The sequence below is a fragment of the Lissotriton helveticus genome, chromosome 3_1 (assembly GCF_964261635.1).
Source record: "Lissotriton helveticus chromosome 3_1, aLisHel1.1, whole genome shotgun sequence".
In the NCBI taxonomy this organism is placed as follows: domain Eukaryota; kingdom Metazoa; phylum Chordata; class Amphibia; order Caudata; family Salamandridae; genus Lissotriton; species Lissotriton helveticus.
The window spans coordinates 587,925,192-587,943,204 of record NC_136061.1 but is presented as its reverse complement, the minus strand read 5'-3'; the positions used below and the strand labels follow the sequence as shown (position 1 = coordinate 587,943,204).

Genomic DNA, 18,013 nt, shown 5'->3' with positions numbered 1-18,013 from the left:
CAAAAGGAAAAAGAAAGGGAATATGAGCCAGTGTTAGCCAATAGGCTGCAATGCAAAGCGTAGAATAGAAAACTGGCACTGTGTCTTTCAGAACCTCATAGTACAAAAAGCTCTCTGAGAGAACGACGACACTGGAGACCGCAGTAACTGAGCTGTCTCCCAAACTCACCCAGATGGATATACACGTGCGAGACCTCCTTAACAGGGTGGAGTTCCTGGAAGATCGTGCAGAAGATGCGGAAGGGCGGGGGCGAGATGGAACAACATTCGCATCATTGGCCTGCCGGAACGATGGGAACCCAGAGTAGCTCCGGAACATATGGAGCGGTGGCTCAGGGATATTCTCCCGGAAGGTACCCTCTCGCAGCACTTTGTTGTGGAGCGTGCTCATCGCGTTCGACCAAACCTCCCCCCGAAGGCTCCAACCCGAGGCCCATGCTCATCCGCGTATTGAATTATCGCGATCGAGACACTATACTGCGTGAGGTCAGAAAGCTGTCAGAAGTCAGGATCGACAATGCAACAATCATGTTCTTTCCGGACTATACATTACAAGTGCAGCGTCAACGACACTCCTTTCTGGGAGTCAAACAGCGACTCCGACGCCTAGCTCTCAAATACTCATTACTGTTCCCTGCACGCCTACGAGTTGTGGCCCAGGACAAAACACACTTCTTCAATACTCCGGAGGCCGCTGAATCCTGGCTGGACTCAGGCGTTGATACGGAGCCTGGCGGGATGCCCCCGAGGACGCGCCGCGGTGGAGGGGCTCGACGGCGCCGACGCAGAAGACCCTCGGCGGCGAGTTCAGTACACCCGGAAGTGAATGTGGGTCCTACCCCTGAACACCGACATGTGGAGCAACAGGAGGCTATCCGCAGAGTGGCGGAGATCAGCGGCTCGCTGATGGAAATCCCAGCCCCGGGAGCCAGCCCTGAGGGCCTAGTGAGTGACGACGAATATATATACGGATTGCCGAATTCCCATGGGTCAGCCGATCTCCCAGATGTTACGCCACAGACGGCTGATTTACTCCACTGACTTTGTTACAGACTTGCAGTCCAACAGTGTGATTCGCAAGATACCCGCCTGCGCCCTCTGAGCTCCTACGCAACTGATGGCTGAAGGAGCTGCTGATGGTGTTTTGCAGGTGCCGTAGCGAGCTCTGGACTCGAGAACTAAGGCTTTGGGCACTGAGTTTGCTGTTGGTGCCCTGTAGTGGACGGTCCTGTTACTGGTGAGTCCCGGATTTCTGCGGAGGGTGCAGAGGTGCCATCCCCCAGCGGTAAGTGCCAGCCCGCGACCCATCTGGTGTGGTTGCTGGTCGCCTGCCTCTTGGTCTGCACCTGCTGCCGGGAACTCTTGATGATGAAGGGCTATACGACAATGACTGCCTGTGGTGGTGGGAGTACACCCTCACCCTATTCTGCCTGAACCGCTTGTGCATTTAATACAACAGCTCAGTGAACCCCCCCTTGAACTTACGAACAGTTAGTGCTCGTTAGAGCGTTTGGACGACGGCATGTTTCGCAGTCGACCTTTTGGCATTGTAGTTCTGTATTTCATAGTTATGGGTCTGGTGCTTATTTCCCTTCCCTCTGATGTGTGCTGGCGAGGTGGTGTGATTATGTGGTCCAAACGCTGTGCATATTGTGACACTTTGGTCTGTTGGGTTGCTGCTTGTGGTGCTGTGGGCGGGGGGTGGGCCTGGGAGGTCGGGTTACAATGTCGAAATGACTGCGATTAAATTTTGCACCTGGAATGTGCGTGGTATGCACACCCCCTCGCGTCGTTATCAGGTATACTCATATCTCAAGCGTCATCAGGTACAGATAGCGCTGTTACAGGAGACACACCTGACAGGCATAGAGGTGCATACTCTGCGCCGCCGGTGGAGGGGGCAACTATATGCTACAGGTTTCTCGGCATACGCGCACGGGGCTCTGATATGGGTTCGTCTGGGGGTCCCCTTTGCTCTCACACACAGTAACATTGACGAAGAAGGCAGATATGTGCTACTTCAGGGCAGACTAGATGGGCAACACATAGTCATAGCTTCTATTTATGCTCCCAACATTGACCAAGGGCGTTTCCTTACTCAATTGTCGACAGCGTTGGCGTCATGGCCGGGAGTGCCACTTTTGCTTGGGGGCGACTATAATTGTGTCCTCGATGTTACACTGGACAGGTCCTTCCCCCCTTTGGCAAATGCGACAATGCATGGTACATCGAGAGCATTTGCTGATTGGGCAATGCAATGGGATCTCATTGACGCCTGGCGCAGCCGCAATCCCAACACGAGTACTTATTCATACTACTCGGGCGCTCATGCGTTACATGTCAGACTCGACAGATTCATGTTAACTAGTGACCTACTACCCTTAGTCACTGACACCTGCTATTTGGGTCGTACCCACTCAGATCACAACCCACACACACTTGACTTTGCCTGGGAACGCCCACACCCACCGTTCCCACGTGGCGCCTTCAGCCGGATGTTTTATTAGATGCCCCATTCCGGGATCTGCTTTCGCCTCGTATTTTACAATATTTTGAGGATAACACTGGTACTGCATCCACTCCACAAGTTGAGTGGGATGCCTTTAAAGTGGTCACGAGAGGTCATTGTCTGGGAGCGTAAGCGGGACTGAGGCGCCAGGTGGACAGGGAACTGACACAGATAGAGTCAGAGCTACTGACAGACGAGCAAGAAGCAGTGGAGGGTGACGATACGAGATTACTCGAAGCCCGCGGGAAGCATACACAGCTTCTTGATAGATTAAAGAACTTAAACTATGCAGCACACTCGGCGCGCACACATCACGCTGGGGATAAATCTGGCAGACTGTTGACTTGGCTGATAAGGAAGGACACCCAAACACTACCGGTGATGTCGATCCGCACCACGCAGAGTACTGTGGCCTACACACAGAGGGCTATACATGAGGCATTTACGAGTCACTACGAGAACCTGTACTGTTCCCACTTGAGAGCCACTGGAGCTGATATCTCTGAGTACTTATTAGTCCTACCGTTACCAACGATCACCAATGCACATTGCAAGGAATTGGGCGCGCCATTCACAGCGGAGGAACTCCGCGCTGTTATATTCTCTCTCAAACGGTAAGACCCCAGGCCCCGACGGACTGCCGGCGGAGTTTTATAAGGCATACTCTACCATTCTCATCCCTGAATTTTTACGAGTGTATGCGGCAGCAATACAAGATGCTGCCCTCCCTCTGTCCCTGAATGAGGCAAATGTGATCTCACTCTTGAAGCCAGGCAAGGACGCACTAAACATGGGGTCCTATTGGCCTCTTGCCCTTCTTAATACAGATTATAAAATTCTGGCATCCGCACTGGCCCAGAGGTTGGCGCCCCTGGTTCCTACACTGGTACACGCAGACCAAAACGGATTTGTCCCCACCCGCAGCACATCTTATAATATCAGGCGGCTGTTTCGGGTGCAGAGTCTGGCTGTGTCCCTGTGGCCCCGTTCGGGGTGTGTAGTTCTCGATCTCGAGAAAGCGTTTGACTCAGTGGAATGGCCCTACCTAGCATTGGTGTTGGAAAAGTTTGGTCTAGGTGCAGCCTACCTTCGTATGGTGGAACTCCTTTACTCTGTTCCCGTGGTGCGTGTGCGAACGAACAGGCTTTTCTCGGACCCGATCCGTGTTCGCAGGGGCACAAGACAAGGGTGTCCTCTCTCCCCCTTAATTTTTGCTCTCATGATGGAGCCACTGGTGGCACAGCTACGTGCCTCTGGTGAGAATTGGGGTATTCCATTGATTGACGGGATACACTCGGTATCACTGTATGCCGATGATCTATTGATCTATAGTAAAGACCTAACCTGCTTTCCGCGCGCGCTCACGGACATATTCAGCGACTTTGGCGAAATGTCGGGGCTGCGTGTTAATTGGGCGAAATCGGGTGTGTACTCTTTTGCTGCGAATACCCCTGAGTGCGAGATCTCGGTGATGGGCGAACGGCTCCTTTGGTACCCAACGGTATTTCGTTACCTGAAAATCCATATTTACCGTGACCCCGCCGACCTACTGGACGGCAATCTCACGAGAGCAATATCATCACTTACGGCTCGAGTATCCTTTTGGAATACTCTCCCGCTAAATGTACCCAGCCGCATCGCGCTGGCAAAGGCGATCGCGCTGCCCAAGTTGCTGTATTACTATGCGAATCTGCCGGTCTACGTCCCGGTCCGCATCTTTCGCGAAGTGGAATCTCTGACTAGGCGATTGATCTGGAACAAGGGGCGTCCCAGAGTGGCGTTGAAAACCCTTTATGCTGTAACAGAGAGTGGTGGGCTTTCGGCAGAGACAGTCATAACGGTCCCGCAGATACATGCGCTGTTTCATCCTTGACTAAGACCCACACTCCGGGTCAGCTACACCTTGCGATAGCGAGAAAGTGCTACATGAGAAGCTTGAAACTCACCGCAGCGACTAAACCGTATGCGCCAAATCTGCCACTCCTGGGTACGCCTTGGGGTTCCGGAGTGCTCACAACGCCTGTACTAGACAGCTGGGGAGCAGCCGATTTGGAAAGTCTGGGCGACTTGTTTGTAGAGGGCGCATTGCTCCCTTTTGTGACACTAGCGGACAATACGGGACTACCGGCCGGACAATTCCTGACTCATGCAAAGCTTCTGCATACACGGACGCGGGCCTGGGGACCATTAGCAGAGGAACCGCCAACACACCTGCTCATTCAATACCTGCATGTGATGGGAAATGGTTCCCACATAATTCACTGGCTCGCTCAAGCACTACATACGCACACACAGTTCTCCGCTCAGCGCCTGCGAGACAAATGGACAGCTGACAAAGGTCGGGACTTTGACTGACAGAGAATGGACACAGATACTAGCTGGGGCATTGCATATACCGCGCAATGCACGCTTCAAGATCATACAGTATTACATTGTACATCGGGCGTATCTGTCTCCAGACAAAATTAACCGATACTTTGGGCTTACTACATCAGCGTGTCCTAGATGCGGACTTGTGGATGCGTAGTTCCTACATGTCCTCTGGTCATGCCCTTCACTGCAGCCCTACTGGACAGCAGTATCAACTGTCTTGGCAAAAGCGACAGGGGGCACCTTACCGAATATTTGGGAAGATTGCCTATTGGGCTTATTTAAATGGACAAAGCAGACGAAAGTCCAAGCGAGATTCTGGGATCTGGGGCTAATCACAGCGAAGCGCCTCATTACTAGACGCTGGAAACATAGTATGCCTACCCAAGCGATACAGTGGCGTAACTCATTGGACAATTGGGCGAGAGCGGAGAGTGTGGCGCTGCATAGAGAAGAGACGGCGGGACTCCGGGTGTACCCCATAGCGCTGGACTGGGATAGTACCCTGGTGTCTACCACCAGACCAGGTGTGCCTGCAGAATAGCATTGTATAACCATTCAAACCTCTCTTTCCATCACTGCTGCTACTAAATTTTCTTCCCCCCCCCCTTTATCTCCCTCCCCCCCGCTCGAGGAGCCCCCCCCCTCACATTTTTTTTTTTTACACACACGAGACTGAACCTGCAACTTGCTCCTTCCCACTGACGTGCGGCACTATGGACCTACTCCCCGCCCGCCTCGAAGACATCGCACATACACACACGATTGTTGTTAGTCACCACCCAGTCTTTTGTTCCTTGTATATCTTAGATTGTTCTCTATATTTTATTGTTTTATAATGAAGCTTTGGATATGTGATACACTGTTAATGTGATCAATTCCTTTTGTTCTACTGCCATGGCATAGCCTGTGCTCTGAAATGAACAAGTCTAAGAAATGCGGTCACAAAACAGATTTTGCTTTCTGCGTTGTTGAGCACTGCCACTATTGATCATTATTCTTTCGCACATATGTCAGTATTATAAGAAACTGTTATGCTGTTTTATTATGTTACTATTCTCTTGATCCTTGCTACCATGCCCTCTCGAGTGTATGACTGACTGCAACGGCCTGTGGAAAATATTTTGCACTACAGCATCATTTATTATTTCTGTATACATATGTGTAATGTTGTACAATGACAAAATGCAATAAACATATTCAAACAAAAAAAATCAAACGAGACGAGAAGGTACCTAAGCGATAAAAGGGAAAAAGTTTCCTTTTTAAAAGACCCCTCACTCACCAACCTAGTTAATGACATGCTTCATCATAGGGGTCCCACCGAAGTGGCAGAATGCCATGCAGGTGTGTTTCAACACCTGATTACAGTGGAGCAGGATAGGATTATCGGCAGTGGTGGTGCAAGTGAGTGAGATTTAAAAGTTGTCTTTATTTAACTCCCTAAAAAGTTTCATATGGAGCAATAAGACAATGGTTAAAAACAAAAGGGGACACCAAATGTAGATTAAATTGGACTGCGGTGTCTATGTTTTAAAGAGAGATATGGAGGTGGTCTACATGTTTCAACCTGTGCATGGTATTACAAGGTCTTCATCAGGACCTCATATGATGGCCCAAGCGGTATGCACGCGCTAAGGTGCACCCTACTCTTGGTCAATCACGAACCGCACCATTCATTTACAGTGTGGTAACCTTCCAGCATTCTGTGAAAGGAATAATCTGAAAGCAAGAAGACACACACACCAACTCATTGTTAATTGCTGTGTTTTGCTCTTCCCGCACCTCTCAATCATGGGACCATAGTAAGCTTTTTTATGTGGTACATACCATGCTCCATACATTCCATGCATGGTGTTTTTATGTGAATTTACAATTAAATTGCGACAGTGCACTCTCATTAGAGAGGTTGAATGCCCACCCCCTAAAGAAACAACCTGCAGGGTGCTCAATAGCGTGTGTAGGTGTTTGACTTCTCAATAAGAAATGAGCGTGGATTCTAAAAATAGCTACTCAATAAAGGAACATGCATGTGATCTAATATTTGCATGCACTGTCATTGTTATCACTAATATGACCACACAGTCATGAATTAGGAGAAAAAGGGCTTACTGGAAAATAGATTCAGTCGTGCCCCATGGACACCGTTGGGAAGGGCGCTGGCTCTAGTCACACTCTGGGGGTATAAGAGATATGCCCAAGAAACAGTTAGTTATCATGTACCTTCGTTATCTGGTCTTAAAATAAAGCAGAGCCCACCCGCATGTAATCAGTACTTACTACGCCAAACCATGCCGCCCGCAACCAAACCTGGACCATTCGTCCTACACGGCGTACTGAGGATCACTGTGTGGGTGTTTCCCCGGTCTTTTTACCCAGAAGGGGGAAGTGGTTTGTTTTGCTATGTGACACGTGATGCAGTCACGTAATCACGGAATGACGTCAGGGGCGGCGCTAGCCTCATGACAGTGATAAATGGCAACACAGTGCTCCACCTGAAAATGACGTGATTAATGTTTAATGGTCGAATTATCAGTGAGGTGGATTATATTAAACAAAGGCGCTATAATCAAATATATTATTTTGTGTCAGTGTAAATAGAATGGTCATAGATAAGCATAATTTGATCTAAGGGACATGAACCTTAAGAGAGCATGTTAGATTTAGTGTGAGTAGTGTAACATGATCATAGCGTTTGCTCTTCAGTATCAAAGTATTGGGCTTACTCCAAGTTAAGTGGTCACTGGATCCTGGAATTTATTTTGACTGGACTGAATTCCAGGGGATATTATAATTTAACCCATTTTTGTGGGTTGACAGTCTATAAACCCAGCGCTGTTCTTTTTCAAAAAGACGCTGCTGGGTGCTTGTTCTAATATTGTCCATTTCATGTCGTTCGGGTGTGATTCACCTGCAGGAAGTGTTCTGTGAGTCTTGTTGTTGCTTTTTTACACCTAATGGTGCTGCGCTGTGCGCATATGCGTTGTTTGATCTTTCTTCCCGTCATGCCTAAGTATTGTAGGTCACATGGACACGTTATCAGGTAGGCTACGTAGGTGCTATTGCAATTAGTGTGTGCCCATTCTGTCCAATTCTTTCCAGGTTCTAGGGTCAGTGATTTCGTTGCATTTGTCAAGTGACACACACTACAATTGCTGCATGGGAAGTGACCAACAATTGTAGTGTAGTTCCTATTATCCCAATAGGCTCTGCGCATTGGAATAATACCTTCAATAGTAAAGGCCTAGACCAGACGTTAACTAGGTCTACTACTGTCGATATTAGACTTAAAGTTTTGGGTTTGCCAGCTAGCTCAGAGTTCACTAGAAACTTTCTCGAATGTTCAGGAAGGAATTAACTTCCCTGATTAGACAAGAAGGGATTTAGTTTCTGACAACCATAGAACATGACAACTTTGCTCTCCCCTAATCAAGAGTGTATCTCGAGAGTCGTGTGAACAAAAGGCAATTTATTTTACTCAGTCAGTACGTGCATTCTTAGTCTCATCAGAATGTAGAGAAAAGGAAGAGACGGGCGTGTTCAATAAAAAGGTGTTATTTATTGATCAGTCTCTTTTCTCATACAAGAGAAATGGATCGATATTATTGCAATACTTATAGTTAAGTAAAGTGCATACATTAAAAGCAGAAGTATAAAATAATACTGTAAAAACATTGATATGGTTTCTAAGACACCGAAACGGGTCTCTGCACCTTGGTTTACCGCTGCACTGTCGGCTACGCGGCAGCAGTGCAAGGTAGCCGAAAGAGCCTGGCGGGCGCAATATGACACTGGCGCCAAGTTGACATACAAAACGGTGGTTAAGGCTTATCACCGGGATATCCGTTTGGAAAAAAAGCCTATCTAGCCAGGAGAATTGATGCTGCGTCCAACTCTTGCAAGGAGATTTTCTCCATTGTAAGAGAATTCACCACACCTTGGTCCAACACCTCGGACCAAAAACCATCTGGCACCTGGGCCACGGACCTTGCTGACTTTTTTACGAGCAAGATCCAACGCATTCAGGAGTCATTCCTGGCACCAGTGTCTGCGGGCCAGACTGAACCCGACATTACCACACTGCCACAGGCCGGGCCAGGGGCGACGTTGAGTGTGTTTCCTTCTATCTCTGCTCCGGACTCTCTGGCTCTTATGGGCAATCTAAAATCGGGTTCTCCTCTTGACCCATGCCCTGCTAAATTTCTGGCGAAAGTCGCGGAGGTGATCAACCCGTTGGCTAATCCGCTCTTAAATCTTTCGCTGAGGCTCGGCGTGGTCCCGCAGGCCTGGAAGCAGGCGATGGTGATTCCATTGCTTAAAAAATCTGGCCTAGATCCGAAGGCCCCGGTTAATTATAGGCCCATCTCTCTGCTGCCGGCCCTCACGAAGATTCTGGAAAAGCACGTCCAAGGCGTGCTCTCCAACTTTCTTGAATCTCATGAGATTCTGCACGCCACCCAATCGGGCTTTCGTCCCCATCTCAGTACTGAGACAGCGCTCCTGGAGGTCTCGGAAACCATTAAAGGGGTTCTGGACTCTGGGGGCAAAGTCATGCTGGTGATGTTAGATCTGTCGGCGGCGTTCGACACCGTTCCCCATGATGGTCTTCTCGCCAGACTTTTTGAGATTGGCCTACGGGGGACGGTGTTCGACTGGTTTTCTTCTTTCCTAGCCGGCCCCCGGCAGTCGATCTGGGCCCCGCCGGATTCCGCCGCGATGCCGCCTCTGGGAGTCGGGGTCCCTCAGGGTTCTATTTTGAGCCCGACCCTCTTTAACATCATTATGACCCCATTGGCGGCGCTGGTGGAGTCGCATGGTGCCCAGATCGTATCCTATGCGGATGACACCCAGCTCCTCTTCTCTTGTAAGAGAGGAGGCGACTTTGATGGGGAGAGTATTCGGGATTGCCTTGGGGCTGTTTTTCACTGGTTCCATCTAAACAGCCTTAAGTGCAATTCCGACAAGTCCGAAGTTCTTTTCTTTGGGTGCGACACAGAACCAGACTGGCAGACCTGGTGGCCACGGGATATGTTCCCTCCGTCCTGCTCCTCTCAGGTCGCTAAGAATCTGGGGGTGAAGATGGATAACAGGCTTTCTTTAAAATCCCAGATCCTGGGGGTGTCGGGCATTTGCTTTGGCATCCTCAGGATGTTGCGGAGGTTTCTTCCTCTGTTATCCGTGGAACATAGGACGCTGACTGTCCAGGCTCTGATCGGGTCCAGGTTGGATTATTCCAACGTTCTTTACCTGGGCCTCCCAGAGTACTTGTTGCAGCGGCTGCAAGTGGCACAGAATGCCGCTGCCAGGGCAGTCTTTGGCCTTAGCAGGCGCTCCAGGGCCTCGGGTTTGTTGGCAACGTTACACTGGCTTCCTATCCGCAAGAGGATTGCCTTTAAGGCGCTGACCTTGGCCTACAAAGCCCTTCACAAGGAGGGAGCCAAGTACCTCCAAAAGAGACTGGTCTTTTATCATCCGACCAGGTCTCTAAGGTCGGAAGCCTTGCACCTTGCGGTTGTCCCCCGGGTAAAGAAAGCGCGCCTTGGAGGCCGCTCTTTCGGACTGCTGGCATCTCAGCTGTGGAACTCTTTACCACTGGCCCTACGGGGAGCGACCAGCCTACTGGCTTTCAGGAAGGGCCTCAAAACGTGGCTGTTCACTCAGTAGCCGGTCTCCCGCGAACCTCCGGCCCATTCTTCTGTTAGTTTTTATCTTGGTGTTATGTTTCTTATGTTGCAGTATTGTCTCTTTCTCCATTAAAGCGCCGGGACACTCTTTCTGAGTAGCCGTGCGCTATAGAAATAAATAAATAACATAACATAAATAAATAACATAACAAGCCATAAGATGTTTTAAAATGAATAAAATATATTACATACACATATACATTTGACTAAACGTACTCAACTGGTGTTTCTAAATACGCCTACCCCGTGTACCTGACCTAAGCCTAATACGTGGGCGGGGATAGAAAGTTACAGTTTAAGTTAAGTTTGTTTTTGCCAAGTGACTGACTAAAGAATTCTCTGCGAGGGGTTATTCAGTTCTGTACCTGGAATTAAGGATGAATGAGGGATGGTATCTCTCTCTCTGGTCTCGATATTCCAGGCTGCCTGCGAGGGCTACCCGGAAGCGCCGGTGCTGGATTTCTCGGCAGGAGAAAGCAGCGCATCTCGTTCTCAGCGCGTCAGGAAGGCGGGGCTGCGCCAGCGGGGTCTGCTCTGCTCTGGGCTTCGGCAAGTATGGCTGCTCCGTCTCGTCACCACCGCGTGTGTTTGCATAGGGCAATATCGGTAATATTTATACCTTTAAGGTGCCGAGATTGACGTAAGGATGGACATAGATACGTCAATAAGGATGTCATACGACTTGCTCGTTAGCACATTCTTTTGCTGAAGTTCTCGGTGAAATCAAAACAATGGCCGCAGGGTTTTGCCCAGGTTGTCATAGGTTTGATTTGTTATGAGAACTCCGTATGCCTTATCAGGGGCTGGAGGAATATCGCTTGTCTAATTAGATCGCAAGCGTTATGACCTAATCAGATAACACGTTCCTGTGCCGTAGTGTGACTGCGTCAGATAACGGTATCTGCATCATGGGGGTTTTCTGCCTCATGGGCTAACTGCTAGTTAACTTGTTGGTTTGTTTAACCAGAATAGGGTCAGGAATAGGGGGATCGATTCAGAACCTATAGGAATACATCACACCCACTCCACGCTAACTATGGACATATTTACTAATCTATGCATAGTAAAACATACTATAGAGTATAGTGTATACCTTACCACCCCAAAATACATAAATGCATTTTGAAATTTTTCAAATATACGGAAGAATTGCAATCATATGTATTGTATGCACTCAAGCTGTAGAATAATGCCAAAGTAATCACGCATTTGTATACATTATTGCTATTTGGTATATGAGAATTTACACATGAAATGGCTCTTAATACAGAAAAAAAGTTCGAGACCATTCCATCACACAATAAAATATTTATGAACACACCAGCGGGCAGCTAATGTCTATAAGCTATCTACATTTTAGAAACCTTAGTTCTCTAAGAATAGTTCTTACTTTAAGCAGAAGATAGTGTCCCGAAAAATATGCAAAAATATTTTGGGGCTGCTGAAAAATTGCTGTCCGTGAACTGGAGGTAAAATGTTCATGTGACTTTATTTTTAAAGTTGAAGGCCGAATTCAGGGAACGCCGTGTGCGAGCTTGCTCAAAAGTCTCTATTTCTGCTCTGGTGAGAACATCATATCATTTAGGCTTTCGAAAAAGCTGTCAACAGCTTCCTGGGAAAGTTCCACTAACTCGGAAAAAGGTGTAACCATGCATTCGTGCGCATGATTGTCTCCATTGACATTCTGATTCGCATTGCTGACAGAAGGTCATACCTGTTCGATGCTGCTTTCATCTTGAACTTCACTACCCCTTAATCGTAGTGGTGAAGCTTCCACGAATGCCGTCATCAGGATTGGTAGCCTTTGAGGGCAGCACAAAGCGTGAACCTTGATCGGGCTCAACAATGTTTCTGCATCCATTGGCGCATCCGATTGTAGCGTCAGACAGGTGTCTAACACGCATTCTTCTCCGCATAGCAGACACCTCAATACAGGTAAAACACATCTTTGCCACATTGGTCGAAATGATAGAAACCAAGTCATGTTCAGGTCTCTAAGCCGGGAGAGTCCCAGGATTTTTGATATCCGGTCCCGGTATCCAATGGCTAGGATTGTTTCTTCCCTTGTCGCAAGAGTTTTGTCTGTGACATGGGTTGCCATAACGAAAAATAAGGACTAAGAATAGGATTCCTGCAATTAGTCCCAATATCAGGGGAAGTCCCCCAAAAATCGAATGGACGAAATCTGGAAAAATACCCAGTATGGCTTTGAATGGTGTTAATGCCATCGAAAATACTGTCTTAAATACCTTTGAGACCCCATTGGTATCAGAAATATTTAAGATTTCATTCAGGATTTCTGCGAAATGTATGGGGGAATTAGTTGATAACAATGAATGTATCTCTGCAGTCGTCCTTGCGACTTGTAGATCATACGTTTCTTTTGATGACGTGAGCCTTGTAGGCGTCTGAAGAAGCACTGTTTTCATTCTGCTTAAAGTGTCTATTCGAATAGAAGTAATTTTCAAATTGGGCCATGCCCTTGCCTCCCTGTCTGGAAAGGAGCTGGGGAACAATGAGCGTCCACAGCACTTGACCTTCGCAGTCGTAGTTACGAGATAAGGTGTCCCGGGCATAAGACTACAACATCTGCGATCTACAATTAGAATGTAACTCCCATTATAGAGTCTTTGAAAGAATGGTTCTATCTCTGTTGCAGGTGCGCCTTGCTGGTGACATGAAAGGTTGTATGAATTCCCTTCACAGGCTCCATGCAAACTAATTCCGTTACACAGAAGTGTGCCGCTTAGTGACATCGCACAATTATTGCCACTAAGAAACACTTTCTGTCCTTTATTACTGACACATGCATGTGAATAGGGCAGGTTCCATGTTGTTTTAATGTACCCCTTTCCCAATTTCTCGTACATGCCAGCCTGTATATATTTTTGGCAGTATTGAAACCTGAAGGTTGAGATTGGAAAACTTATTATCCCATGTATTATCCATTCACTGACAGGTCGTTCTGACATTGTCACTGGTAATCTTTCGAGTTTTTCAATGCTCAAGATTGTATAATCAGCACCCTTTTGTGCCATACTGATTTGTCTATCAGTAAGGTAAAGATTTGGAATAGTGACGTTGTGTTGATTAAACGCCAAGGCACATAGCCTGAACGTAGATTTTGTAACGTCCAGCCAAGCTGTACAATAGAACGCAATTGAGACTGACCGTGTTGTAGCAACAGTAAGTCTTGCGATAATATGTCGATTGCTGAAGACACAATGCTGTCCAAAGAAAAAATTCTGGAGGACAGAGCCATTAACCCATTGTCCACTACAGAAAGTGATTTTTCCAAATTAATACGGTCAATTTCCCGTATTCTCTCTGCTGTTTCAATTTGAGTAACCTTCCAGGCCTCATTGTATGCTGCATATACAGAGGCTGCTATGAAACGTTTTTGACGCTGTTTGCGCGGTCCCATAATGAAATCACGCAAGTCAGCACCATCAGTAAGTAAAGTTAGGTGTTGCTTAATTTCTGTCAGTGTGGAAGTTTGTAGCCATTGAAGGCATAATTTGCCCACACTGTAGGTGGTTATTATCCCTGGGTGATGTCTTTGAGGATATCTAGGGTCTGGCCTGGTCATTTTGAACCCCTGTGTTTTGTTCAGGAATCTGTCTTGACAGTTATTAGTATCTGTGGGCCAGATCAACCACTGTTTCCAATCTGGATGTGTTCTGTTTTTGTTTAATACATAATTTACGTCTATCTCATCATCTGTAGAGGTATTGCTGTACATTGTTGGCTTTGGAATAGACGGTTTATTTAAGTCTTTGATTTTGGCTAGGCCAAGACAGGTAGTTTGTTGAACAGTGTCATTTAAAAATATCATTTGTTCTGGGATCATGCAGGCTCTAAACAAAGATTCTATACCCTGCACTTGCCATTCTTTGTACCCCAAACACTTTTCAATTCAACATTTTTGTCCCAATAATCAAAACCAAAAGTATTCATTTTTTCAAAGAATGAGTCTGAATATATCAATTTTGTGTTTGTTATCATGGTCTTAGTTCCTGTCTTGTTTGACAATTTGAAATAAAATGCTTCAGCATTACTTGTGTTAAAACCTGAAAAGTATGAATATTTGTCATAGAAGGTTCTTGAGCTTCCTTTTGGAGGGGTTGCACAATGTTCCCATTGATTATAATTTAAAACATTTCTAGGTTGTGCAGATTTATGTAAAAAATGGTTACCATAGTGGTTATAACAGTACATACTATCATAATTTGTAGAACCCTGCAAATAATCATGTTTGGTAAATTTAGCAGACATTACTAAGTCAGACATCATATTATTAATGCTTTCGAAGTCCCAATCATCAGCAAATGAGCTTGGTTTTGCAAAGTCACTCAATGAGATCTTAATTTGGTGTGGATATTTCAGGATTTCAACCGGACCATAGATTTCGTAGTCAGTGTTGTCCCATGCTACCCCACCCGGTATAGGATTGGCTGTGAAGTTGACTGAAGAAAGTTCTCTTTTCTCGACGTGTGAAGATGTGTGTGGTTTGAGGATCAAGTTCATTTTCTGACTTGCTATGTCCATTTTAGCATATTTTCCCTCAATGAAGCGTCCCAAAGTAAGTACCATGATGAGCCAAAGTATGAGGATAAATGCACCAAAACCCACCCAAAATTCGATACATGGAGAAATCAGATATGTTTCTTTCAGTTGTTTCAAAAGTTCTTTAGCTTTATCTTTAAAGGTTTTTGATGATGGCTGTGTCTTTGATTCACTGAAGCCTTCGGAGGAATCATCGAAGTTTATGAAGTAGCCGGATGCAGTTCTGTCAATTGTTCCAATTGGCTCAGGATCACTGTTTCTTGCATTTGCACTTGGTACTTCATTATAGATTGGTGTGTCTCTGCTAAATGTTTTTATTTGGGTTTTCAGAGGTCTAAGTTCCATTGCATTGTTGCATAGTCCTTGTTGTTCTTTTGTAGGTGTTTCGAAAGTGATGAACCTCTTTGTTAGAACCTCTGTACTGGTAGCAAACCTTGGTGTTCTGCTACTTATTGGGAGTCCACTTGGCCTACTATTTGTTATCTGCCACATGATTGTGGTTTTACCAGGTCGATGGATACAACTCGGTTCTCCTTTTTACCAGCAAGTGGCGGTAGTACAACTGATCTTGTCCCGTTGATAGACAAGACAGGAACTGCTTTTCTGTAAGAAGGCCCAAATTCCTTCTTTACCGCGATCTTTTCCCTGACTAGATCCCCGACTTTTGGAATCCAGACAGGTCTTGCTGGGACAGGTGGTGGTTCTTCAGTGGTTGTTGGCTGTTGTTTCAACTTTATGTTGCTCAGGTCTTTTCTTGTTTTGTTTAAGTCCTGCAAAATAGCCAAACGGTCTTTGATATCAAAGCTTTTTTCTTTCACCACTGAAGTCTGACTATCAATGTCAGAGATCAACATCCTAGTTCCAAATAATAATTCGTACGCACTGAATCCCTTCAGAGAATTTCTTGGCAAGTTATTTAGACTATGTTTGACCCACCCAGCTCCCGAACCTAATACCTTTGCCGTTATAGATTGCTTTATGTCACGGTCTTTTCTTTCAACAATTCCGTTCCCCTCAGGGTGAAATGGACAAGAGTACCGCAATGCCACGCCCATGCTGACCATGGCCTCCTTATAAGCTCTAGAGCTAAAAGCAGGACCGTGGTCCGAATGCAGCATGCCAATTGCGTATGTGCCGATAAAGACTCGCAAATCTTTTATAACAGTTCTGGCGTCAGCCGTTCGCTGGGGCCACATCCATATGAATCTCGTGCATGAATCCACTGCGACCAAGATATATTTATAGTTACCGTCCCTTTGTAAGGGACCGCAGTGATCTAGATAAACACAGGCTAATGGTTTATCCGAGATTAGAAGGGGCGTCTGAGCTGGACGTCTCACCGTTGATACTTTCATTTTTTGACATATTTCACATTCTAGAACATAGTTCCTTGTTTGTCTTCTCATTTGTGGCCACCAGTATCTCTGTTTTAATAATGATACTGTGGCTGAGACGCCAGCATGGATGGAAGCAAGCCCTTCGTGTGCCGCTATTATTAGTCCTAACCTATGTTCCATGTTTGGAATTGCCCTATCCCCCACTCCAGGGATTCGAGCAAAAGGAACATTGTTTGCATCAGTTATGTATGAGTATTTTACTGGAAAGCCTTTCAGGAGTGTTTCTATCGAATCCTTTTCTGAAGCGCTGACAGCTTGTAATATTTCGCTGTCTATTTTTGTTTTTGACCGGGTGATGGCAGCTACGGAAGCCGTTTGCACAGCTGCCTTTGCGGCCTCATCAGCCAATGAATTCCCTGCAACGTGAACGCCATCACGTTGATGACTCAGTGTGTGTATCACATGAGTCTTTGGTAGTTCTTTTTGTAAAAGAACTATTTGTTCCCAGAGCATTTTATGCTTGATTGTGCCTCCTTTTGCATCCTTAAAACCATTTTGAAGCCAGATCTGCCAGTATTCATTATAAGACTGAACGCAATAATACGAATCGCACACTATGAGCGTGGGGAATTCTCGATCGGTATTTTCAAGCGCCATCTTGAATGCTAGTAGTTCAGCTCGCTGAGCTGTGCAATCTCCTAGAGATTGCGTTTTAGTGAGGGTTGGTTTAAATTTCCCTTCGTGCCAGCGACCTTTAACAATCGCGCACGCAGCACTATAAGCTTGTTTACCCCCGACTGCGGGTTGTGCTGATCCGTCTGTATATATTATACAGCCGTAATGATCTAGAGGCAGAATTTCGGTCGGCGGAGGACATTCAAATTCATATTGGAGAAATTCTTGTGTTTTTAAGTTAGGATCAAATTCATATGCCACGTCCGTTGCAGCAAGAGAATTAGCCCATTGTATCCATCTCGGATGGAGCGCTTTAGCATTTGGAATGCTTGCCTTTGTTACCGCCTCTAGGGCTGGTATCGGTGTCACGATTATTATTCGTTTACCTTGTGCCAGGGCTCGTTCTTTTGCTATAGCTGTCTGTGTTGCATTTAGAATTTTTTCCGTAGGGCTAAATTTCATTTCAGCCTTAGTGTACAAGTGTGATTTGAATGCAATTGGTACCTTTTCTCCCTCATTAGAGGTCAGGTATGTGAATCCGCATCTCCCTGGGATGACTCGAATCACAAGATTGCGTGTGTTATCACGTGTTTCTAATTTTGTTTTAATTAGCATGTCTGTTTGTAAGGATCTCAAAATTTCTGTGTGTATTTGAGTCCAATTGGATCTTTTAAAATCTTGTTTTATCAGATCATAAAGGGGTTTGACCCTTTCTGCGTAATTTGCAATGTATGTTCTTCCGAAATTTAGGAAGCCTAGAATCGACTGTAGGTTTTTTAGTGTTCTAGGTGCTTGGATTACGGCACATTTCTCTAGGAAATTGTCAGCCAGGCTTTTGCCTTCACTTGATAATTCATATCCTAAGAACAGGA

General features: G+C 46.3%; 1 protein-coding gene across 1 annotated transcript in view; it reads right to left on the bottom strand.

Moving 5' to 3' along the window:
- Nucleotides 1-18,013, bottom strand: part of UNC80 (unc-80 subunit of NALCN channel complex) — a 2,761,828-nt gene that overhangs the window by 1,836,979 nt on the left and 906,836 nt on the right. The gene's annotated exons all lie outside the window — the stretch shown is intronic.